This window comes from Mus musculus, chromosome X, assembly GCF_000001635.26.
Source record: "Mus musculus strain C57BL/6J chromosome X, GRCm38.p6 C57BL/6J".
Taxonomy (NCBI): domain Eukaryota; kingdom Metazoa; phylum Chordata; class Mammalia; order Rodentia; family Muridae; genus Mus; species Mus musculus.
In genome coordinates, this window is record NC_000086.7 from 160,318,874 (window position 1) to 160,346,161 (window position 27,288).

Genomic DNA, 27,288 nt, shown 5'->3' on the forward strand with positions numbered 1-27,288 from the left:
AGTTGATGATCATTCCCATACTTAATTCAAGGATACTGAGTCACTGGGGTGAAGAGGTAGCCAATATCTTTAGGTTGGAGTCTAGATTAAGTTAAGTCTTTCTCTTTTTAATCATTTTATTATTTGTTAATCATAAGAATACATGAATATAATAAATTGTAGTCATATGCATCCCTCTACATACCATCCTCACCCACACCAATATCACTAAGTCCCCATCCCATTTCCATGTTTTTGTTTTGTTTGTGTTTTTAGAGTTAAGGTCTCTCAGTTTTTGTTTTTAATTTGTGGTACAATATTTAAATATCCAGTCCCACCTACAAGGGATTCTTTGGGAAATTTCCCACCACTGAAGTCATGTTCGGATGCTTAGCCTCAGTCCCACTGAGCCCTTGTGGGAAAGAAAAACTTCAGTGGTAAAGCTTATGAATGGAAAGAGAGGAAAGTAGATGGGAGAGGTGACGGAAGGAATGAGGGAGTAATAACTCTGATTCTGAAAATAGCTTCCAATTTAAAATTCAACTGGAAATAAGACCTGGAAGCAAAAATCAGAAAAACAGGGTATGAACTATATGTAATATATGTAGCTCACTCGTAGAGCACGTGCTTGGCAGCGTGAAGTGGAGCATTGAGTTCCATCCCAGCACAAGACAGAGATACAGACACACACACAGAGGGAGAGAGAGACAGAGACAGAGATAGAGACAGAGATAGACACACACACACACACACACACACACACAGAGAGAGAGAGAGAGAAAGAGAGAGAGAGAGAGAGAGAGGAGAGGCACTGGGGAGTGCCTGCTTTACAAACATGAGGACCTGAGATCAGGTCTTCAGCACTCATGTGAAAGCTAGGTGTGATGATGCATATCTATATCCTCAGTAATGGTATAGGGGAGTTGAGAGACAGATAATCCCCTGGAGCCCATTGACTATCCAGACTAGCTGAATGGATGAGCACCAGATTTATTGCTATCAAAGAGCCTATTTCAAAAAAAAGGAAAAAAAAAAGGTGGAGCACAATTGAAGAAGACACACTATGTTGACTCTCTCTCTCAAACACACGCATACATACACAGCTATGTACACACAACCAACATATAAGTATACTGGGGCAATTTGAGCATCAAAATAAGGAAACAGAATGAATTAAATCAACCAATACAGGTCCTTTTAAATATAATTTCTCTTCTGAATATAATTAGCTAAAATTTTAAAGAAGTATTTTTCAAAGTTCTTTCATATTTAATTGTAACACTTGGGTCCTATGCAAAGGATAAGGAATGTAATAATTTAACTTAATGGTTTCAACTAGCAATGCTGCCAAGTAAAACTGGGGAGCCACATTTTGTCTAAAACAGGTGAATTCTGTAATTATTTGATTATAATTTTTGATCTGTATTCAAAAATCCCTTCCCCATGACTCACTTGAGAGAACTTGGCTGAAATCATCAAGGATAACAAACTGTTTGTGTGGGCATGATTCTTAAACAAATGAAAATAGCTTTCCCTGACGAAGCATTGCCTTTATGGCAGTTCATGGTTTCTCACCGTCCCTTGTCTCTCATAACCTTTCTTCTCTGCCTTGGTTAATAGTTGATTCTGCTGGTGCCTGGTACTGAGACTTCTTAGAGAAGGCAGGTACTTCCTCCTTCTGTCGACTCCTTCCTGTGAAGGGTGGCTTCCCTGCAACAGACTTCTGGCTGAGTTGCCTTAAATTCCTCCTTGAAACTTCTATGAAACAACTCCATCTTCAGCTTCTGTTGTTCTTCATACCCAGGTGAATGGCTGTTTTAGAAGGCATAAAAGCCAGAGAACCAAAATGTGTTGTTTTGTTCCCTCCTACCAAGCATACTTTCATCCAAATGGCATGCAATTGGCCTCAGGCCTGCATCTGACTGTAGTTGGGCACCCACAAACACATTGAGCCAACCCATTTGCCTGCTGTGGAGCATCACTTTCAGTTAAGTCAAACAGTAACCTGCTGATGGAATAGAAAATGAAAAACTGGGAAGAATGCCAGAAATAGTGAAAACTTTGCTACAGTAATCATTTCTCTAAAGTTTCTGTTATTTGAAGATCTGTCTCTAGATCCTATGTGCATGTTTTTGTGTACATCAACCCGGATATGTATGCATATATATATATATATATATATATATATATATATACATATATATATATGTATATATATAATACAATACAATACAATACACATATATATAATACATATATATATATGAATGATACACATATCTTTTAACTATTTCTAGGAATGGGGCTAATAAGCAAAGGCACCCCAATAAAATGAATACATGTAGTGCTGCAATCCTTGAATCTAATAACATTTTTACAAGGATGATCTAAGGGCATTTTGTTAGTTTGAAAAGTAAGGACGTGTTCAAAAATTAAGGGCATCTGATCTGCCAGGAACTACTTTAAAAGGGGCTCCTGTGGATAAAATCTGGAACAATCTGAGCATCAAAATATGGAAGCCGAATAACGAATAATAAACTACTGGATAAACTTAAGGATTTGTGAGTTCATACTGATCAAATTGATAGATGATAGATGGTAGACAGACAGATGATTAAATGGGACAGAGGAGAAAGCTTCTACTTATAATTGAATATCAAGAACCTCCTCTAGCAAATGCTCCCCTTTGCATCTCCTTCAGTCAGCATTATATTAGAGTTCTATCTTGCTTCTCATAGTTATAGATTATTCATCCTCCCTGCTGCATAGTGTTATCAACATAATAAGATTGATTTATTTATTTTTCTGTGGATGAACATTTGGGTAATATCCAGCTTGATGTTGTTATGAGTAGTGCTACAATAAACCTTCAAGTTCATCGACATGTGTATCCATTTCTGGTGTGTAGATGCCCAGGAATTACTAGGTTACCCAGTAGGCATGTTTAGCTTTACTAGATATTGCCAAACAATAGGTTTGAAGCTGTACCAGTTTACATTCCCACCAAAAGTGATGGAAGTGCCCGTAGTTCCACATTATCGCCTAAATCTCACCTGAATAGGGCTCTCCCTACTGATGGATATGATATTTTCTATGGTTCAAAGTACAGATTCTGCTTGGGTTGAAAGCTCCATTTCAAGCTTTATTGTGTAACATGCATTTAACATTGAATTTATCACTTAAATGCTCTGTGCTTTATTTTTTTTAATTCTTCTCTCATACAATACATCCTGATGGCAGCCTCCTCTCCCACCACTTCTCCCAGTCCTTCCCCTCTAACCTCCTCTCTCCTCAAGATCCACTGCTCCTCCATTTTCCTTCAGAACAGAGCAGACCTCCCAGTGATGTCAACTGAACACAGCAAAACAAGATGCAGTAAGATGAGGCACATATCAAGGCAGGATGAGGCAACCCAGGGTCCCAAGAGCAAGCAAAACAATCAGAGACAGCCTAGACTGACACTCTTAGGAGTCCCAGGAGAAGACCAAGCCACACAACCATAACATACCTACAGAGGATCTAGCTCAGACCCATGCAGGATCTCTGGCTGTCCCTTCAGTCTTTGTGAGTCTGTATGAGATCTGCTTAGTTGATTGTGTGAGCTGTGTTCTCCTGTGTGTCCTCTACTTCTCTGGCTGCTATAATCCTTCCTCTCAGTCTTCAGCAGAATTCCCTGAGCTCTGCTTAATGTTTGGCTGTGGGTCTCTGTATATACTCTCATCAGCTGTTGGATGACACTTCTCAGTGAGGATTGGGCTAGGCACTGATCTATGTGAATAGCAGAATATCATTAGGAATCATTTTATTGATTTGTTTTGGGGGGGGGGTCAGCCATATTTGGTTCTACCCTAGGTCTCTGAGTTATCTAGCTTCTGGTTCCTCACCATCCAGTCCTCAAGTTAGATCAGTCATTGGTTGGCCACCACCACAAGTTGTGAGCTGTAAAGTGAGACAGCAATTATTCGCTTAAGGATTAAATGAATTGATGCACTAAGAGTGGTGTTGGACTTATAGAAGACATTTCATAAAATTTACGTCATTTCTACTCAATTTTCTTGAGATTATTTGCCACTAGTATTGTTGATTAACTGAGAGCAGAGCACATTGCATGAAAGATATGGAGCTTCCATACCATCCAAGGAGGTAATTAGGTAGCTGTCACAATGCTGTCTGTCTAAGTTCCATTGCCAGATGTCTGTTTGTGTAAATCAATGCCAATTATTAGAAATTTGAATGTGTAAATTAAACCAGAATGCCAGTACTCCAAAACACTTGGAGGTAAGGACCATGTATAAAAGCAGATTTTAATTTCTACTTGATTTTTTTCTTTGTTAGTGAAGCCAGTGGTCTGTTCATAAGCTAACATAAGAGGTCCCTTACAAATGACTCAGTTTTTCACAGTTTAGCCCTTGGCAAACCCTGCATAGGGAACCGACATAAGTTTGGATTTCAGAACATAAATGTGGACTCAGCAAAGAAGCCAATGGAAGAAAGGGATTTGGCAAAGAAGGAGTAATCATAGCAGAGTCTATGGAAGAAGTTCAAAGCCACACAAGGTGGAGTCACACCCCATTGCCAGGTGTGGGTTGTTAAGTGAAACTGGGTTTTAATACTAAATGTTATCAAATCCAAGACTTGTATCTCATCTTCTAGTTTAGTGCAAGCCAACCTTGTTAGAGTTACCTTTATTTTGGGTGGGGGTCAGAGTTTCTCTGTGTAGCTGTGGCTGTCTTGGAACTCACTCTGTAGACCAGGCTTGCATCAAATTTAAAATTCTGCCTGCCTCTGCCTCCCAGGTGCTGGGATTAAAAGCATGAGCCACCACATCTGGCTAACCTGGGGACTTTGAAAACACCAGGTGCCCAGCATTACACCCTGAAATTCTTAATCACTTTGACCACAGGGCCATAGTGTTTCTTTCCCCTGAGCTCACTGTGTGATCTACTGTGAAGGGTTGAAAGTTAGCATTCCTTCTGAGTGTGACAGCTACAGTATTGATGGTGCTACTCAGTGAGGGGAGAGGAATGAGGTCTTTACCTACTTTGATCAAGGGATCATCCAAACACTGGCTCGACTTGTTTTTATCTGGTACATTTTCTCTTATACCTATAACCACAAACTATTCCAGTCTATTTCAAGCCTTCCTGTGGTTTCCACAGTAAAATACTTTCCAAGCAGAGGGCTTTACCATTGCAACTCTCATGGGCCATGACTCAATCTAGAGTAGAACTAAATAGGACTAAGTGCCCCAATGATATACATGCCTTGAACTATAAAACCCTTCATAAAAAAATCAGGTTGTTTTTTTATGAGGGGTTGTTCTTGCTGTAATCTGGAATGCAAAGTGCAGGAAGTTCAGAAAAGCCATGGAATAATTACCATATGTGAACATGAGCATATGTAAATTTGAATTTAAGACACCAAGTCATTCCTCTGAGGATCTAACAACAGCGTGATTTGAGGGGAACTAGACAGTGGCTGGAGCATACCATTAGCATCTCACATCAAGCTATAGAGCCACTTCTCCAGAAACAGTTTTTAAACCCACTATGACCTAGGGGTGTTTGATGAAATGAAGATTCTCAGAGAGATTTCAGATTCATAATCTCTAGGGTCTAAGAAGCTCCATTTTTAAAAATGGCATCGGGGTTTCTGTACAACATCAAACACATAGAGACATTCTATACATCTTTGATTCTAAATTTTCAATATGGAAAAACATGAAGTTTTCATAATGAAAGTTATGAAATATCACTCACTGGTAAATACAACTAGAGGCTTATTTTTCTTACTATTAATGATGAACTTTTAAAAAAAAGTTAAAAATGTAATGTAAGATCCAGGTAGTACGAGTAATGAAATTTTTAGAAATGTGATAACCAGCCTGCACTTTTTAGCAGTTGGTTGGCTGTCCAGCCTTTGGAAACAGGTTCTCATGCAGTCTATCTACGTTGGTCTCAAAGTCACTATGTAGCCATAGCCCTTGATCCTCCTGCTTCTACCTCCCAAGTGCTGGAATCACAGGCGTTTTCGGTGCACAGACTGCCTACTACTAAAGTAGCTTAACTATATAAGTTAGAATTCTTCATTTAATGTTTTAAGTACATTTTGATAATTTAGGGGCAGGGGATAATGGAAAGCATCTAGTTCTTCAAACTTGTGGCAATCATCCTGCCCCAGCCTCCTGAGTGCCAGTAAAAGTGATATATATTTTTTTTGTTTTTGTTTTTTGAGACAGGGTTTCTCTGTGTAGCCGTGGCTGTCCTGGAACTCACTTTGTAGACCAGGCTGGCCTCGAACTCAGAAATCCATCTGCCTGTGCCTCCCAAGTGCTGGGATTAAAGGCGTGTGCCACCACGCCCGGCTACAAGGATGGTTTTTGAACCTTGACATACATAGAAAACAAGCAACAGGGAGCCGATCCACATACTTCCTTTTCCTTCAGCCACCATAGTCCACCTCCTGTTCATTATGTTAAGGTCCATAGCTTCCTGTGTCCGAGTGCAGAAGATCCTGAAAATGTCGGAACATGAAGATGCAGAACAGTGTGGAGACATTTGTTTCTTGAATTAGGTATATTACCCGGATAACTTTTTAAAATTTCATCGCCATTGTCTTGGTTTTTATCTAATTAGCAAGTATGAGTTATTTTAAAATGGTGGCAACCATTGCTTGGTGAGAGAAAATTCTAGAAGAGATATCCACAAAGAGAATTTTCAACACCATGATGGTTGAAGGCTAGCTGAAGGCCAGCAGGAAAGGTAACCGTACTGCTTGAGCATTGAGGCTTTTGAAGGCTTAAGCTTGGGATGTTTTTCATTCTCTTTTTAATGACAAGTGAGGTTTTTTTAAGAGGCAAGGAAAAAATAATATTATCTCCAAAGTGATTTCAAGGGAAAAACAGATTTTCCTGTAAAAATTGCCAACTCTTCCCTGAGTAACGGGGCTGAAATGTCATTTGTTTCAATTTCAAAGTTTTTCTGAACTATTTTCCCTTAACACATCTTCCAGCATTTTTTCAGTGAGCTCAGGGGAAAGCCCTGGGGTTGAAGCCAACATTCATTTCTTGGTTCACAAACAGATTCGAATGGCAAAATTTGAACATGTGGGAATCTAATTGCATCTGATTCTATTTTCTTCTGGTAGCTCTTAATACTATAATAATAACTTGAGCATAGGTGAAGTAATATTGAAACACCCAGACAGGTGTCCAACTCTACTTACCCTGTGAACACTATGGAAAACCGTTTCTAAGAGCACCGTGGAAGCTCATTCTCGTATACTCATGTGCATAGGATAATAAAGAGCAATAAATGTATTAAATGGAAGGATGGTTTTGAAAGCTGGGAGAAATATAGAAAACCAATGCTTAACTCACTGATGCATACTTAAAATTTCTCCAGCAGTCTCTCAATATGTTTGCAAAACGAAGCCAGGCATTTAAAATGGACTGATATGGATATTTTCTCTAATTGAAGAATGAGATTTTTTTTTTACCTTGATGCAATTCACTTTCATAAAGGCTACTTACTGCCTGAAGGACTCTGAGCTTGTGTAATGACAATTGTGACTAGAATAAACAGGGCTTAATCCCTGGTATGCATAATATGGTCTCATGACTTGCTGAAAGAATGAGTAAGAAAGGGAAAATATTTGCTTTATACTAGGCTAGAGAGCAAATCTATACACACATTTACGTGCATGAGCACACAATCACACACCCCCTCAACTACTGTAGAAGTGAACCATAGGGGTCTTTGTTTTCTTTTTGTTTTTTAGGATATAAAGCCTATTTGCAAATACAAATGAATCAGTTGCCATTTTTGTGATAAGAGTGTCCCCCCATGATGCCAAGTCTGCATTGGAACACCTCTGTCTTTCTAGTAGATTGTAGATCTCACCAACATAGACTTGCAAATTTTTGAGGGCAGCAGCTTTTATCTTCTATCATCTCTGAGGCTTTAGTGCAGTGGGTTTGCTATAGGTTTGAATATTGGCTGACTTGTATGATACAAGGTTCTTAGAAAACCCAAACTGTTGTGATTCAGTTTCCCCATTGAGGTGGGGAAGTCATAGCAGGAAGAATGTAAGGCAGCTGATTTCAGTTTAGCTACAGTTAGGAGAGAGAGAGAGAGAGAGAGAGAGAGAGAGAGAGAGAGAGAGAGAGAGAGAGAGAGAAAGTAGTAGAGGACCCTAGCTCATGGTTTGGGAACATCCATATTTGGGGTGGGTCTTTCCTCTTCTGGTAAGCTCCTCTAGAAACACTCTCACAGACAGGATCAGAGTGGAGTCTCTTAGGTGATTCTGAATCCAGTAAGGTTGGTAATTGAAAGTAACTACCACAGTAGATTATATTGAAATGGTCCAAGTTGAGTACTGTATTAGTCAGGGTTTTACTGCTGTGAACAGATACCATGACCAAGGCAAGTCTTATAAAAGAAAACATTTAATTGGGGATAGCTTACAGGTTCAGAGGTTCAGTTAATTATCATCAAGATGGGAGCATGGCAGCATCCAGGCTGTCATGGCTCAGGCAAAGCTGAGAGGTCTATGTCTTCATCCAAAGGCTGCTAGTGGAAGACTGACTTCCAGGCAACTGGGGTGAGAGTTTTAAGCCCACACCCACAGTGACACACCTATTCCAACCAGGTCACACCTATCCTATCAAGGCCACACCTCCAGATGGTGCCACTCCCTGGTCCAAGAATATACAAACCATCACATTCCACTCCCTGGCCCTCATAGACTTGTTCAAAAACATGAGTCTATGTGGGGGCCATACTTAAACATAGCATAATGCAAATGCGGTTAGTCCAACTTTCAAAGTCCTCATAGTCTATAGCAGTTGCAACAATGTTAAAAGTCCAAAGTTCAAGGTCTCTTCTGAGATTCACTCAACTAATTAACTGCAATCCCCAAAGCAAGGCAGGAAACCAGCTGGGCAAACTCCAAACTCTGCATCTCCATGGCTGATGTCAAAGCAGTCTTCAGATCTCCATTCTTTTTTCATCTTTGTTGACTGTAACAAACTGCTTTCTCCTGGGCTGGTTCCACTCCCTGTTAGCAGCTTTCCTCAGCATGTACCCCATGGCTCTGGCATCTTTAACATCTTTGAGTCTCCAAGGCAATTTCAATGTTACAGCTTCTTGCTTCAGTGTCTGGGATTCCACTTGATCTTTTGGACTCCTCCTAAGGGCTGGCATCACTTCTCTAGCTCTGCCCTCTGTAGCACTCTAAGCTCAGGTTGATCCACTCCACTACTGCTGCTGTTCTTGGTGATCATCCCATGGTACTGACATCTCCAATACACTGGGGTGTTCCACTCCAACTAGGCTTCACCAATAGCCTCTCATAGGCTCTCTTCAGGGTGCCAAGCCTCAAATCCTTTGCATGACCCCTTCAGTCCTGGGCCATCAACTACAGCCGAGGCTATACCTTCTCCAATGACCTTCCATGACCTCTCACAGTGCCAAGCCTCAGCTGTTCTTCATGACACCTTCATGCCTTCAAAACCAGTACCACCTGGGTGATTCTTACACATTACCAAGTTCAGCTGCAGCACAAGGTACAACCTTGGCTATCTCTGGAACACAGCTTCTTTGTGCTCCCAGAAAACACTTCCCAGAAGATTTCACCTCAGTGATGCTGGTCTCTTCATAATCACTGCTAATTTCTTAGTTCCAGCTAACCAGCATCAATTGTCTCAGTAGTTCCTTCCATTCTTAACTCTAGAGCCAGAGCCACATGGCTGAAGCTGCCGAGTTCTGCTGCTGGCAGGAATTAGAACATGACCCGCTTGTACTATTACATTGTCACTGGCTTTCTGTTTTCCAAATCCTTCACTGCCTAAGCTTGGCTATTCTGGATCTTGCTCTGTAGATTGGCCTTGAATGCAGAGATCAGCATGCCAGTCTCCTGGGATTAAAGATGCGTACCACTAGTTGGCCATCACTGGAAAGAGAGGCCCATTGGACACACAAACTTTATATGCCCCAGTACAGGGGAACGCCAGGGTCAAAAAAATGGGAATGGGTGGGTAGGGAAGTGGGGGGGAGGGTATGGGGGACTTTTGGGATAGCATTGGAAATGTAATTGAGGAAAATACGTAATAAAAATATTAAAAAATAAATAAACAGTAAATGGACCAAAAAAAAAAAAAAAAAAAGATGTGTACCACCATGCCTGGATTTAAATTTAGCTGGGTAGGATCTTGCCCAAAGGTTCCACTCCCTTAATCTGTTATCTCCTAGAACACAAGATTTTGCTCCATTCCACTCCCTGGTACTCCTTTAATACTCGAACCATGTATTTTATATTTTTCCTTTCTAAGCTTGCTATGCTTGTTCAAACTTCTCTTTATAAGACTTAACCAGAGAACAAAGTCTCTGCTGGGCTTTTTTGAAACTTCCTTTGACAATGCAATTAATCTGAGTCTCTTCACCTTAGCCTCAGGCAGACTTTTCAGACAAGGGCAAAAAGTAGCCACATTCTTCACCAAAATACCACAAAAACAGTCTTAATGCCACATTCTGAAATTCTTCTCCTTTGAAATCTCTTGGGCCAGGTCAACACAGTTCAAATTACTCCCACCAACAAAGTCTTCCATATGCGTACTTGGATGACCCATTAAGCCCCATTTAAAGCATTCTACTGCTTTCCAAATCCAAAGTCCCAAAATCCACATTCTTTCAAATAAAAGCATGGTCAGGCATATCACTGCAATACCCCACTTCCAGTACCAACTTCTGTATTAGTCAGGGTTTTACACCATGACCAAGGCAAGTCTTATAAAAAACAACATTTAATTGGGGCTAGCTTACAAGTTCAGAGGTTCAGTCCATTATCATCAAGGTGGGAGCATGGCAGCATCCAGGCTGTCATGTGGCTCAGGCAGAGCTAAGGGTTCTACGTCTTCATCCAAAAGCTGCTAGTGGAAGACTGACTTCCAGGCAACTGGGGTGAGAGTTTTAAACCCACACCCACAGTGACACACCTATACCAACCAGGTCACACCTATTCCATCAAGGCCACACCTCCAGATGGTGCCACTCCCTGGTCCAAGAATATACAAACCATCACAAGTACTTAGCAATTACTCATTATGAATGTTGTTAAAATAACAGATAACTTTATTGCTAGTTCCTATGTGTCATGTAATGTATTCCCTATGGGGGAGATAACATTTTTTATCCAATGACTTTTTTTTCTGTCAGTAGTAATTTCCAATTTTTAAAAAACATTCACGCAATATCTGCTGATCATACTTTTTTCTTCCCTAACTCTGTCCAGATCCCCCCCTCCCCCTACCTCCTCACCCACCAACTGGATTCTTTCTCTCTCTCTCTCAAAAAAAACCCCAAACGTACAACCCCCCCAAACAAAGTAAACACACACAGATACAACAGTCACAGACACAACACACACAGACACAGAAACACACACTCATACACATTTTTTTTCAGATGAGGAAACTAAGGGAAAGTAACTCAAGTGGCCTCAAATTAAGATCAAATAGCTAGTAATCAAACAATTTCAGGGATGGTGCCATTCCTGTGTCATTTCAATCTAGGGCAACACAGCGAAAGATAGTCTGGCTCCATGTGTGTGACTCTAACAAGGACCCTTGCGGAGTTATTTATAAATGCGTATGTATTTTTCACAGTTCTTGAGGTTAGGAATCCAAGATCAAGGTGTCAGCAGGCTGAGTCTATCATGGGCCTAGTCGCTCTCTTCTTCCAAAATGTCAACTTGTTGCTGTGTCCTTCACGGAAGACAAATATTGTGATTTCACATGGCAAAAGGACAAAAAAGCAAAAGACCTAAACTCCTCAAAATCATTGTTGTAAGAGAATGGATCCACTAAGAAAGAAAGTTCTCTTGAATTCATTACTTCTTCAAAGGTCTAGCCTATAATACCACCACAGTGAAGAGTGAGGGTCAATATGGATACTGGAAAGAATAAACATTGAACCTCCATGAGCCAGTCACTGCCTTCTCATAAAAGTAATAGAAATTTTCAACCAAGAAATTATAATCACAGGCAGTCACCTACACATATCTCTAACTTATTAAAGTAACAAAACAGAACTAAGGACCTAGAAGGGTCAAGGCATGCTCACACTGGAACAATCTAGACAGACAGACACTGTGAAATTGCACTAGTTCCATTGTGGGGATTGACAAAATCCTGGCAAATGCACTTAACTCAGGGTTTGGGGTGGTGACTCTGTTGGTAAAGTTCTTTCTGCATAAGCACAAATCCCAGAATTCAACCCCTAGAACTCATGTTAGACAGACACAGTGGAATGTATTGTAATCCCAGTGCTGGGGAAGCAAAGATAGATCCCACGGTTTGGCTGGCCAGCCAGCCTAGTCCATTCAGCAAGTTGTAAGCCAACAAGAGAGCCCGTCTGCAAAAATAAAGTAGATGACACCTGGGGCATGACATCTGAAGTTAACTTCTGACCTCCGTATGCATATGCACATATGTGTACCCATGATCTCACACACACACACACACACACACACACACACACACACACACGCACACGCACACGCACACGCACACGCACACACACTTGGAGAGAGGGGGGAGGCAAGGGTGAGGGTGAGGGTGAGGGAGAAGATTCAATGGGGTCTCTTAATACCTCTCCAAAACCCCACATTCTCAAGTGACAAGGAAGATCCCCTCAAAGGCCCCTTGTTGTGCTACATACAGTTCTCCCACAGTTCTCCCAGTGACAAGGAGAGGCTTCTAGCCTGGTGCTAGCTAGTCCTCTGCCTGCTGATGTCCCCCTCCCTGTCTCAGAGCAAGTTTGCTTCTCAAAGATGCTGAAACAATCTTTAAAAGCCCTGGTGCTTCCACGCTGCTACTTGCAATTTTGATTTGAGTCAATGGATGTGGGAAGCTTTTTGGAAGCTAACTTAGTGAGAGATAAATACAAGTGAGAAGTTGATAAAAACCAATGATGGACGATGTCCTTGAGAAAGTCCCGGCATTAGGAAGGCTTTTAAAAACCAATCACTAATTCAATGTGATTAATTATCTTCAAGTAGCTCGTAGAGTGTTTCCTGAGCAGTGCAGGTCATTTCAAATGAAGTAAATAAACCACAGCTAATGTGCTGACATTTTAAAGAGAAAAGGCAGTTGCTAAAAATGCCCATCCAATTTCCACTACTTACTACAAGTCATTAGAAGCTAGCAACAGGCTCATCGATCTGAAGTGCCTCCAGTGCTATTTACTTGATTCAAACTGATTTAGCCAAAGAGAAATTAGTGAATTTTCCCTGAGACAGACAGACAAAGAGATCGTGAGCTGAGAAGCAGCTGTGTCCCAAACCTAGAAAAGAAAAGAAAAAGTCAAGAAGAATAATTGAGTGTCTGTCATAGTCAACCAACAGAGTGACTTCAAGGACCTTATAGGTCAGCATCATGTGCAAACTCATTAAAAGTGTAGAATCCACCCCATCGAAGAAAATGTTGAGGGAATTCATATGCACATTAGTATTTTAGAAGCAGTGGTTTATGCTACCATGCTTCATTATTTAAGCACTCAATAGAAAAATAGTTGCTGGGTAAGGAAGAAAGTGCTGATTGATAGAAGTATCTTTCTCCAAAGATGTATGGATGAGAATAAACCTTCCACTTTCCACTAACCCAACTCAAAGCAAAAATTTAATAGCCCACTTGGCTATGCAGCCCAATAGTTGAGCACAAAGTGAATCTGAGGTTTGTTGAATGAGATCCAAAATGTCAATGTGAGACAGACTTCAAAGAAAAAATGGTAATCTGATCATTACACAAGAATTCTTTAAAAGTTTTTTTTTTTTTTTAATAGCTATGGTTACCAGCAAGCCAGAGCTTGCCAAGGTGGGATAACATTCTAAGGACTAAGATATGCCTTTAGTCTTGGATGTATGGAGTTTAGGAAATCTCAGCTAGAGCAAACCCAGAAGGCTGGCCAGCTGAGGCAAAGATGCCATGAGGGAAGACTGATGCAAAACATCTGGGCCAGTTTTGGCAGCCACCCTGAAAAACCATTTGGGGAGAAAGGCTATGTGAAAGTGTTCACACCCACAGTATAATTTGGGGAAATATCTTTTGCATTATATTTGATACTAGAATGAACAAATTTTATTTCCCTACTGGGAGATTTTGATTTCTAACGTCCTGTAAAAGCAAACGTTGTTGTCTCCGTTTTTCCTTGTGAACATCTATGGTTGTTAAATTGCTTTAGAATAAAGGGCTGAAAATAGACACACATCTGACTCATCAAATGGTCATATAGGTTTACAAGCTAGAGCAAATCTGTATTTGGCAAATTTATCAGCAAGCAAAGCATTTGAATTTTCTTACTTTAACTTTTTTTTAATGAAAAAAGAAACCCAGAAATTTCCTCCCTTTCCTTCCTTTCATGACATAAATCATGGAAAACATTGACCACTTTCATGGGAAAAAATCCTGATCATATTTATTCTTTGCTCAGAACAGGGTTTAAATAAAATGGCCCATCAGAACCCATTGCTTCTTCTCTCCTCACATTTGACCTGGGGAAACATTACTTACTTGGTTAGTGGAGATGGAGTTGAGAAAAACAAACCTACTTTCATTCTTTTTAATAGCTGAGTAGTACTCCATTGTGTAAATGTACGACATTTTCTGTATCCATTCCTCTGTTGAGGGCCATCTGGGTTCTTTCCAGCTTCTGGCTATTATAAATAAGGCTGCCATGAACATAATGGAGCATGTGTCCTTACTACCAGTTGGAACATCTTCTGGATATATGCCCAGGAGAGGTATTGTGGGATCCTCTGGTAGTACTATGCCCAATTTTCTGAGGAACCGCCAGACTGATTTCCAGAGTGGTTGTACAAGCTTGCACTCCCACCAACAATGGAGGAGTGTTCCTCTTTCTCCACATCTGCTGTCACCTTAATTTTTAATCTTAGCCATTCTGATTGGTGTGAGGTGGAACCTCAGGGTTGTTTTGATTTGCATTTCCCTGATGATTAATTGAAGACCCAGAGATGAACCCACACACCTATGGTCACTTGATCTTTGACAAGGGAGCTAAAACCATCTAGTGGAAAAAAGACAGCATTTTCAACAAATGCTGCTGGCATGACTGGCTGTTATCATGTAGAAGATTGCGAATTGATCCATTACTATCTCCTTGTACTAAGGTCAAATCTAAGTGGATTAAGGATCTCCACATAAAACCAGAGACACTGAAACTTATAGAGGAGAAAGTAGGGAAAAGCCTGGAAGAAATGGGTACAGGGGGGAAATTCCTGAATAGAACAGCAATGGCTTGTGCTGTAAGATCGAGAATCGATAAATGGGACCTCATAAAATTGCAAAGCTTCTGCAAGGCAAAAGACACCGTCAATAAGACAAAAAGACCACCAACAGATTGGGAAAGGATCTTTACCTATCCCAAATCGGACAGGGGACTAATATCCAATATATATAAAGAACTCAAGAAGGTAGACTCCATAAATTCAAATAACCCCATTAAAAATGGGGCTCAGAACTGAACAAAGATTTCTCACCCGAGGAATACCGAATGGCAGAGAAGCACCTGAAAAAATGTTCAACATCCTTAATCATCAGGGAAATGCAAATCAAAACAACCCTGAGATTCCACCTCACACCAGTCAGAATGGCTAAGATGAAAAATTCAGGTGACAGCAGATGCTGGCGAGGATGTGGAGAAAGAGGAACACTCCTCCATTGTTGGTGGGATTGCAAGCTTGTACAACCACCCTGGAAATCAGTCTGGCGGTTCCTCAGAAAATTGGTCATAGTACTACCAGAAGATCCAGCAATACCTCTTCTGGGCATATATCCAGAAGATGCCCCAACCGGTAAGAAGGACACATGCTCCACTATGTTCATAGCAGCCTTATTTATAATAGCCAGAAGCTGGAAAGAACCCAGATGCCCCTCAACAGAGGAATGGATACAGAAAATGTGGTACATTTACACAATGGAGTACTACTCAGCTATTAAAAAGAATGAATTTATGAAATTCCTAGCCAAATGGATGGACCTGGAGGGCATCATCCTGAGTGAGGTAACCCAATCACAAAGGAACTCTCACAATATGTACTCACTGATAAGTGGATATTAGCCCAGAAACTTAGGATACCCAATATATAAGCTACAATTTGCTAAACACATTAAACTCAAGAGAACAAAGACCAAAGTGTGGACACTTTGCCCCTTCTTAGAATAGGAAACAAAACACCCATTGAAGGAGTTACAGAGACAAAATTTGGAAGTGTGACGAAAGGATGGACCATCTAGTGATTGCCATATCCAGAGATCCATCCCATGATCAGCTTCCAAACGCTGACACCATTGCATACACTAGCAAGATTTTGCTGAAAGGACCCAGATATAGCTGTCTCTTGTGAGACTATGCCAGGGCCTAGCAAACACAGAAGTGGATGCTCACAGTCAGCTATTGAATGGACCACAGGGCCCCCAATGGAGGAACTAGAGAAAGCACCCAAGGAACTAAAGGGAACTGCAACCCTATAGGTGGAACAACAATATGAACTAAGCAGTACCCCAGAGCTCTTGTCTCTAGCTGTATATGTATCAAAAGATGGCCTAGTCGGCCATCACTGCAAAGAGAGGCCCATTGGACTTGCAAACTTTATATTCCCCAGTACAGGGGAACGCCAGGGCCAAAAAGGGGGAGTGGGTGGGTAGGGGAGTGGGGGTGGGTGGGTATGGGGGACTTTTGGTATAGCATTGGAAATGTAAATGAGCTAAATACCTAATAAAAAATGGGAAAAAAAAGGATGCTGTAGTTCTTAAACATCTCTGATATGGGGATTTCTGATTAGGTATTTCAGATGTTGAACATCCAGGGGTAAAGGTCCATTTATATGTGCACACACATTTATATCACACTGCTCTTACCACACAGTGTTATGCAACCACGTATTGTTTAATCTATCATTTCTGGATTCGAGCTTTCCCCAGAGCCACCATTCTCTTCCACTGCTGCAGAGGCAAACTCTGCCCCTACAGTGGGCAAAGTCTTCCCTGGTCCGAGGATGCTGACAACCCAATTTAAGAGTTCATCATCAGGAAACCCCACTTGTTAACAAGTATAAGTTGCAGTTTCTGATATCAACTGGATCAGAGTAAAGATAACATTTTGATCTCTATGCCATCTTCCTGGTCATAATTCTTTAGTGATTCAGCTTTCAGGTAGGAAAGAGCTATCTACTGAGCCTTTCAGGCAGCACACCACCAAACCAGTGTGCCCCTGGTTTCCCCTGAGAAGCCTACCTTGATCCCTGTAAGGATCTATGTGAAGACCTTCTCCAACACTCACCTGAAAGTAGAGTTCTAACTCTGCATCTTTCTATTTTAAGAATTTTCAAGAGATATCACCTTGCTTATAACTTTGAAGTCTGCTGATTTAATGTGTGTTGTTGTGTCTTTTCCAATATTCATTGAAAATAGGAATTATGCTTTTTTAAAATAAAATACACGATCATTTCATGTAGGTTTCTCCTATAGCTAATGTAATACATAAGTAATTACCAATGTGTTGAGTGTCATTTTATGGATCATTAAAGTAATACCTTGATATTAATAATAACAGACATTTTGATTGCCTTAGTCTTTTCAGGTTACTATAGGAAAGCACCACAGACTAAGTGAATTATTAACAGAATTTATTTCTCACAATTACAAAGGCTTAGAAATCCAAGATCAATGTGTTGAAACATGAAGTGTCTGGTGAAATCTGCTCCCCGGTTTATATATGATACCGTTTTTCTGTTTCCTCGTATGAGGTGAGGTCTCTTTAGGGTTCTCTCTTATAAGGGCATAATCCAACCATGAGGACTCTGTGGTCAGGACCTAGTCACTTCTCAAAGGCTCCAACTCCAAATACCATAACTGTGGGGATTAGGATTTCATCATCTGAATGTGCTGCTCATGGCTCTCAGAACATAACACTGATTCATGTTCAGTGACTGTCAGGTTTATAAAGGAGTCATTGATAGCAGGATATGTTCTCTGAAAGACTTTTTAGAGGTTTTGGTAAACCTCATTATCAACCATCTTAAAATAACAGAGAACCAGTTTCAGATGAAAATTCACAAAGAATTTTCAAGAAATACTGTCTCTCTCATAACTTGGAAGTTTGTTGACTTAATGTGTGTTGCTATGTCTTTTCCATTATTCATTGAAAATGGCAACTATGTTTTCTTTTTAATAAAATACACAGTCAAAAAATACATGGTCATTTCATGTTGGTTTATCCAATAGCTATTACATTATACATAATTAATTACCAGTGTCTTGAGGGTCACTTTATAGATCATTAAGAGTTCTACATAAAAATGAACAAGAATCCCCTAACTGAGCCTCCTTGTTTGGCCTCAATGAGAAAGGATGTGCCTAGTTCTGCAGTGACTTGATGTGTTGGGGCCTCCCCTTTCTCAGGGGAGAAGGGAAGGGGGGATGATGGAGGGGCCATGTAGGGGGGGGCACTAGGAGGAGAGGGAGGGCTGCAATCAGAATGTAAAATGAATGAATTAATTAATAATTAATTAATGAAAAAAAGGAGAAGGGGGTGAGGAGATAACTCTGTGGTTAAGAGCAGGTACTGCAGAGGACCAGAGGTCATTTCCGAGCATTTCTCTGTCACCATTTCTTTTTCTTACCTATAGCATACATTCATTTCAAATACCATAAGTTTGGAGAATGAGAAATTATGTAGTCTAGGCCCCAAGACTTGACACCCATCGTGGTATATGACTTCAAGTAAAGCTTCCCACTTCTCTGAATCCTTGTCTCTATCATCTCATGAGTCAAACCTCAGTGCTGGTGTATGAACTTGCTCATTCAGTGATCCATAGACCTAGAGTAAGGCAACGAATGCAATGCTAAAGGAAGCATCACACAACCCGCACAAGGACCCCAAGACGTGCCTAGGTCCTTACAAACTTGAGACGTACACTTCTGTTGTTTTTAAGTGCCTTCCTATCAAAATAAAGAAAATCAAATTTTAATGCACTATTCAAACAAACAAACAAACAAACAAACAAACAAAAAATACCAAAAATGCCTACTGAGCAAAATATTAACATTTTAAATAAAGATAGGATCACCATGAATTTTCCAGTTCTGTTATTTGGGTTCTGATTTTGATTGTTTAGAATTGCCTCGAAATACTGTTCATCATGTTTTGAGGTTTTATGTTTTGAGCCCCTCTCAGGTTTCAGGTTTGTATTGGATGTCACGTCTCCTCTGCCTTCCCTATGATATAGCTAATGAGCATCAGTTGAGGCTAAGCACTGTAGAGCTTCCAGCCTTATGTGGAGAGACAGGACAGTTCCAAAGACAAGGATTCTAACACTGGGACGAGTTGAAATACAGCTAAACACGGAGATGATAATAGGAGATATGGTGACATGTCTAAACAATACAGTGTTCCATCCCAAGGCATTACTGTACAACAGTCATCAATATAGGCCACAACTGGGTTCAAGCTCTGACTCTCCCAATTCTTGCTTCTGTTGTCCTGCTGAGTTATGCCTTAACTTCTGAGTATTTTGAGACATAAAGGTGAGAACAATACTCATACTTACTCCATAGAGTTCTCAGCCTTAACTGAAGTAAGATGTGGCTTGTCCCAAGGAGAGTGCTCAGGCTGTAGCGGAAGTTGAGAAATGAGATTTATAACTGGAAAGCCTCATCCTCAAGCAAGGAAATGCTTGACTTGATAAGATGAAAGCAAACGCTCTTCTAAGCAAATGTTAGGAGTAGGAGATTTTTATCTTTCCCCAATTTGTCACTCTCTGTCCCAAGCCACTTTCCCTTAGTTCCACTTGAGCAGGAAAAGCTGTTTCATCCTTGGCAGTTCTTCCAAATTCAACAGACTGTGACCAGATCATTTACAAAGTTAATGGACAATTCCTGGCACATGTACAAATGTACAAAACTCCATCATTGTTTTTCCGGAGCCTTTGATATAAAGGAGGACAAGTGGACACTGTGGTAATGTTCCTCTTTAGAATGTACAAGGAGTTTTATTCATATTGTCTCACAGGAAGACCAACATGAACCCTTTGAGGTGGGTAGATAATGTCCTTCCAGTACTGTCTGCATCCTGATTAGCAGCATAGAGTGAAAACAGAATAAGGTTTCCTTTTTTACTATTTTACTGATGGAAGTATAAGGGGGGCAGTTTTCCCTTTGTAGCTTAATAGGACTCCACATTACAGTCTGGGTCACCAGGATGTTCTTTGAGGGTCTGAAGATAATCTTTACATCACTATCCTGGTAGAAGAGAAGAGATTTTAAAGAGAGACACATGCATTGGTGTAGTGAAACAATAGACTCCAAAGAGAAAAATATGATCCTAGGAACCTTATGTTAGGGAATAGGGAAGGCCAAAGCCCTCAAGCAGCCAAAGGAAGACCCTTTCTTTCCATGACATTTCACACAGTCTTGACTATCAGACCACTTTGAGGAATAGACTGGAACAGAGATAACACTAATTTAACAATGGGTGGGGAAACATTAATCAGGACAATTCAATTATATATACCTCTTGCCCTCTATTTAAGGCTAAACCTCATGTTAGAACCACAGATACAGATCTGGGGAGTTAATGGACACTTTTGGTTGTTCTGCCTTCCAACATAGTCATAGTGACTAAATCTCTGCTTGTCACCCAGATTGGTATATTGAGGACAGGAAGTCTAGTTTAGGATCTTAGGGCTGCCACAGGTTACTTTGACCTCAAAAATTCCAGTAACATTTCTTTAATTTATTCCAAGCCATATTTTCCCAATTCTCTAGAAATTTAAATGTGGACTGAACAATATATATATATATATATATATATATATATGAATTTTTGTTAATTGTGAAAATAAGCATTGTGGCCACACAAGAAAAATCACTCTTTTTCTCTCTCCTCGGGTTCATTCTGAACAAATGGCACTGACATGAAAATAGAGATTTGCTTCACAGCAGCAAAAGATACAGGACAAGACAGACAGGGACTTGACAAAGCCAGAATTCCTAAGAAATGTATAGCAGTTGTTGAACCCACCTAATGGTGATAGAAAACTTACTTACATTCTCTACTTTTGTGTGCCAATGAAAAGTTTTAAAGGCACATTGTTCTTTCTTGAGGCATTGGTTCTTTGTCTTGCCTTGGTGCCTTGGACAACAGAATGGCACCATCCTTTTCTTCATTGTGTAAAGTGGCTTCCATGCCAGAGGTGCTGGTGTGAGTGATAGGTATGGATTGCAGATGTGGCTGAAACAAAGGCCCCTTATGAGCCCTTGGAGCCACTAATGTGGGTCTAAGACAAAGAATGGAGATCAGAGTGACCAGAATCCTGGCACTAGTAGCCTCCAGCTGTGAGCTGCCTCTCTCTGCCCCAGGGTGCTATTCTGCTTAGTAGTATCCTGTGTCTTCAGTTTCTAAGCAGCTTTTTGGGATAAACAGCCTGCAACATTCCCCTACTCCCTAAATCCATTTTTGAAGTAGTGTGATCTATATTCATGTGTTTGTGGTTTCAGCCAGTAGCAGACCTAGGGCTTCATGCATGTTAAACCTGCTCTCTCTATCCTTGGGCTAGATCCCCCAGCTCTGTTATTACTATTGTTTTTAATATCAATGTGTATTCTTGTTTAGATTTTATATTGTATTTGTTTATATTTATATTTTAATGGTTTGTGTGCATGTGCACATGCACATGTGCACGCACGTACACACACACACACACACACACACACACACACACACACACACATGCACACACCTGTGAGTAAGGTCCCCAAGGAGGCCAGAAAAGGAAGTCAGATCACCAGGTTGGAGTTATAAGTGTTTATAAGGCACAGGTGTACACCACAATGCCAGGGATTTCTTTCTTACTTGATGTGTTAATCAAGATTAGAAGTAGGAACTCTACACATTGCAAGCCCTCAGTGCATGGCATGTACACATACTCTCTCTCTCTCTCTCTCTCTCTCTCTCTCTCTCTCTCTCTCACACACACACACACACACACACACACACACACACACACACACACACAGCTAAATTTTAAAAAGGGAATAGAGGGCCTTAACAACACTCCAATTAATTTTTGGAGGGTTAATTTTTCTCCTGCTAGAGGGAAGTAGTGTCTACCTCTTTGGGTGGATATTAGTGGGACAGTTCCCTCACCTTGATGCAGGTGACCTGCATGTGACCACAAACCAGGAGACTTTCTCCCTGGTTCCAGAAGCCTGAGAGCTATCATAGGATGAAGATAAAGGGCCAGTTATCACAGGAGCCCTAGGCTCACCAGGTTCTCCCAACCCTTCTTCTCTCCCAAATCCATTCAACAAGTCAACTCTTCCCCAAGATCACCCTAGAGTCCTAGTTAAGTAAGACCTTAGATGAAGGTTTAAAGATAATGCAGTGACATGTTTCTGCTCAAAAGGTATTTCTGATTATAAAAGTAACTTGTGCACAATGCAGAAGATGGACAAAAACCAATGTAGAATAGTATTCAGAAACAGGAGACCCAAAAGAGAGAAACCAATGAACCTGATAACCCTATTACTCAAAGACAAAGTATTTAGCTGAGATGAGAATTCAATTTAACATCCAGTTTTTGGCATAGTGTTTTGGTTTTTAACTTAACATGACACCATATATCATTTCTTGGTTTTCAATAAGAACCTCTCAAATACAATTTTAATAATTCATAATGTTCTGACTTATGGATATACTGAGGTTCTCTAAAATTTCCAGCATCATTTCATATTCCAGCTTTCTCAAAATTCCCTGTATAGTAATGAGTATTATCTTGAACATCTTTGTTCATAAATCTTGATTCTTTCTGTAGGCTTGATTCCCAGAAGAGTACTTATCATTTCAAAAGGAATGAACATTTAAAAATCTCCACAGACCTAGTGCCAGAATCATCTTTGCATAAGATTATGCCAACTTATATTCTACTGGTGTCCTTTTTAATCTTCATTTTTTGCCAATCTACATTAATTGTACAGAATAATGGGTTTATTTGTGCCATTTCATGCATACAATTAACCCATTTTGTTCATATTCATCTCTGCTCTTCTGTGCTCTTGGTGGGGGTGGGGTGAGAGAGGGTTGCATAATATATCCTGATTGGTCTTGGAGTGACTAGCATAGGTAGGTTGACTTTGAACTCACAGCATCCCTTCTTCCTCAGCCTCCCAAGTGCTGAGACCTTGACAAGCATGTATCACTACTCTTGGCTTTCCCACCAATGTTTTTTAGTGGGATTTCAAAAACGGTTAATGAAAAGGAAGATCTCATTGCTCATCTGCTGAATTTCATTGAGTTACATTGACCCAGTTTCCTGAGTTCTGAATGTACTTTGTATTAGTGTTTTCTCAGAGATTTATACCAAGACTTCATATATTAAAGATATTAATCTTATATTATATTAGATCAAAGTCCTTAGCCTACTTAGTCATTAGCTTCATGTAGCTTTTCTCATTTCAAACGCTTTTTAAAATTTTTACATGCCTATAATCCTAGTGTTTTGGAGGTGGAGGCAGATCAAGAAGAGCCCAAGGTCAGGCTAACCGATACAACTTTTTTTTTTTTACTTTGGTTCTCATTTTTTTAAATTAGGCATTTTCTTCATTTACATTTCAAATGCTATCCACAAAGTCCCCTATTTCCCCTACCCACCCACTCCCACTTCTTGGTCCTGGCGTTCCCCTGTACTGAGGCACATAAAGTTTCGAACTTCAAGTCTCCGATACAACTATTTTGAATCCAGCTGGGATACTTGAGACCTTTCCTGAAAACTGAAAATACCCCCAAATATTTTACATTGTTCAAAGCTTGTGAAGTCCTCTCTTCCCACTCCCGTGTTAGACAATTATTCTTTCGGGATAATGTTTTGGCTTCCAATCCTGTGTCTAATAATAGCACCGCAGTGCTTTCCTTTGCCACCTTTAATTGATGTAGTTTAATTACATTTGTTTATTTGTGTGTGCATGCACAGGAAGGGAGTCCATGCCACAGCATGCCCGTGTGGAGGTCATTTCTCTCTTTTCACTGTGTGGGTTCGTTCCAGGAATCAAGCTCAGACACTAGGCTTTGATTGGTATATTTTAATTCTCTCTTTAAATTTTCTCTTTTGGTGTATTTTTTGTTTTAGATTTTTTTAATAGGTAGCACAAGAGCTGATTTATTTGTGCTGTGTGTGGTATTTGCCTGTTTCTTTTCTTTTCTTTTCTTTTCTTTTCTTTTCTTTTCTCTTTTAAACTCACTGGTAATTTAGTAGAAGGTGTTTCTTCATTTTGTTACTGTTTCCTCTTCATTAAAGTTTGTATTGATATGATTACCATTCAGTTTATGAACTGTATTCCTAAAATCTACATTTCCCTAGTTTTGAATGAAGACTAAAAACAGATTTTTTTTAATCTAACTAATGATTAAGTAGGTCTCATTTTTGTTTGTCCATATCCCACAGATTTCTGGCTTCACTAATTTGATCTAAGGTTTAAAAACTCAGACAATTAATATGTTATTTATTGTGTAAAACAATCATGTTCAAGATCTGAGGGGGTTATATTCTTTGTGTGTATGATTCTTTAATTCTTTTACCCACCCCAATCATTCATATTTACATAGTTTTTGTTTAAAATTCAATGTTCAGTAATACAATTGAGAATCACAATCACAACAATTATTTTTCATGCACCTATTACCTAATTGCCCAGGTTTTTACGATATGATGAAAAAATTAAAATAGAATAGATAAGACCAGAGACATGGCTCAGTGGTTAAGGACACTTGCTTCTCCTTAAAAGAAACAATCTGGCCTCAGCACCTACGTCTAATGAGTCATATCCATTTATAACTCTGGCTCCAAGTAATTAAGCCTCTTTGTCTAGACTCTATGGGCACTATACTCATGTGGCATATGCACAGAAATATACATACTTACATATAAATAGATATTTAATAAAATAAAACAAAGTATGCATATGAGAATCACCCAGAGAGCTTTTGGTATGTCCCCATTAACCAGTTTACATCTCATTTGTAGAATTTCACTGAAGCTGTCCAGAACAACCTTTGCATGACATCTCTCTGGCCTCAGTTCTATGGTTTTCTGAGAGCTGTACACTGGGAACCATCAGAGAACAAGGTGTTGGAGAATATTGAACGGTTGGCTTTAAAGACCTTTATTTAGGAAAGGTCTCCTGGGAATAAAAAGTCTTTTTGGGTTTCCAATCAGTCCAGATGATGATGACAAAACACCTCTTGACTCCCCTCCATCTTCTACCTGAACCCCTAGCTGAGAATGGTTAGTACTGTTGAAGGAGAACAAGGCTTAGAAACTGGCCTCAAATCCATGTGCTGCCTCTTCTTTCATCAGTTCTTAAAGATCGCCCTCGCTTCTTAGCTCCCAACTATTCCATTCGTAAAAATGGTTAGTTCTTCCCAGGACTGTAAATATAGACTGCCTATAAAGTACTGGGCACAGTGAAACACAGAGCTCAATAAAAATGTTTAGAATTACTATTATATCATTCTGTGTCTTTTGCTGTAGGACTCCTCTTTCATGACATCCGACTTTGCTTTCTCCTCTTGGAATAAGCAAAGGTACAGCTGCAACCCATGTGCACCACATGGGGAGACCCATTTCTTCCATAGGAACTTGCTGGCCAGTATTTTAACAAGCAGTGCTACCCAGTAGAACGTTGTACAATTATGGTAATGTTTTATGGTAAAGAATATGTAACTACCACTGTCATGTATCTAGTGAGACAATGAAATGGAGTTTTTAGCTTTAATGAATTTAAATTTAAATAGCCATATGTGACTAGTGGCTACCATATTCGACAGTACAACTCTACAATGTCTGTTTCCTGCTTCAAAATGGCATGTTAGAAAAGAGAAATTTAGTTAAATTTTGGGTTCCTACTTGAACTTTAGATATAATTTTGCATTTTTTGTGTTCAGACAGTTTTAAAGTTTGTTATTTCTTCTGAAAATGAATACTTTTAAGTCAGCCCAATGAAGGTCAAGATGAGCTAGGTTCTTTGCTTGAAGCATATTTAATAATATCTATTCTGGGAAAAATATAGTTTGTTTGTGAAACATGTCAATTTTATTTTTTTTCTTTTTCTTTTGGGCAGAGAAGCAGAACACCTAGCAGGAGTTAAGTGCATGGTGAACCTTGCATGGGAGGAAATCAAAGTAATTAGGGAGTTGAGCAGAGAACACATTTGGAGTCCAATCAGGCTGGTGGCTTTCCATTTCCATTTCCATTATTGAAAGCATGAAATTCAACTTATAACATGACAAAACACACTTATATCATCCATATACACCCATACACACATAATGGAAATAAAGATTCACAAGAGCGATATTCTCTGTTTTACTATACCATCTTCTATGTACTCTGTTGTTTCATTCACCTCATATATTGTAACAACTTTCTCAGTACAGTTCCTGGGGTTTTCCACAGGAACCCCATCTGCACATGGATCATGATGCTGAACTACTAAAGCTTCATTTTCATAACTCATTGCAGGAGGTGATGGAGGAGGTGGTGTGGTGTCATGGGGATGCCATCTGGTGGAGGTGCTAATGGTGGAGTTGGGATATCAGCAATTGCTCCAGTAGTGGATGCTATGGTATCAGCCACTACACTTGAGTGTACTCTATTCTTGCCTTCCACTTTTCAGCACTCCTTGCACTGTGTGTGTAATATAAAGAAGTCTTCCTGGCTGTCTTATTTTCACTTCCTGGCTTTGCAGAACTAGTCATATAGTCCTTAGGAAGTTTTGAGGGTCTGACAGGTTCCTGGGTTTTATCAGGAATATTCAACCCTGGAGAACTTGGTGGTATCTAAGTAGGAGGATTTCTTCTCAGCATTGTGCCACTTCTTGCAGGCTTATTATTTTCATGCTTAACTCCATGGTCCATGTCATCTACAGCTGTGTGGTTGATAGGTTTTGGGATATGACATACAGGGTGCTCTATATCTTGAGGTGCTACTCTCTTGAGAGTTCTTGATATATTCTTTTTTTTCATTTTTATTAGCTGTTTTCTTTATATACATTTCAAATGCTATCCCGAAAGTTCCCTATACCCGCCCCCAGCCCTGCTCCCCTATCCACCCACTTCTGCTTCTTGGCCCTGGCATTCCCCTGTACTGGGGCATATAAAGTTTGCAAGACCAAGGGGCCTCTCTTCCCAATGATGGCCGATTAGGCCATCTTCTGCTACATATGCAGCTAGAGACATGAGC

At 40.0% G+C, this 27,288-nt stretch overlaps 1 long non-coding RNA gene and 1 pseudogene across 1 annotated transcript; both read right to left on the bottom strand.

The window, feature by feature from the left end:
• Positions 1 to 9,863: 9,863 nt before the first annotated feature.
• Positions 9,864 to 19,725, bottom strand: Gm39548. Its single transcript, XR_878294.1, has 3 exons — positions 19,603 to 19,725; positions 13,162 to 13,319; positions 9,864 to 9,894 (listed from the first exon to the last, which is right to left on the bottom strand). It is a non-coding gene; the product is annotated as a predicted gene, 39548 (long non-coding RNA).
• On the bottom strand, positions 26,352 to 27,071 carry Gm15193 (predicted gene 15193; annotated as a pseudogene).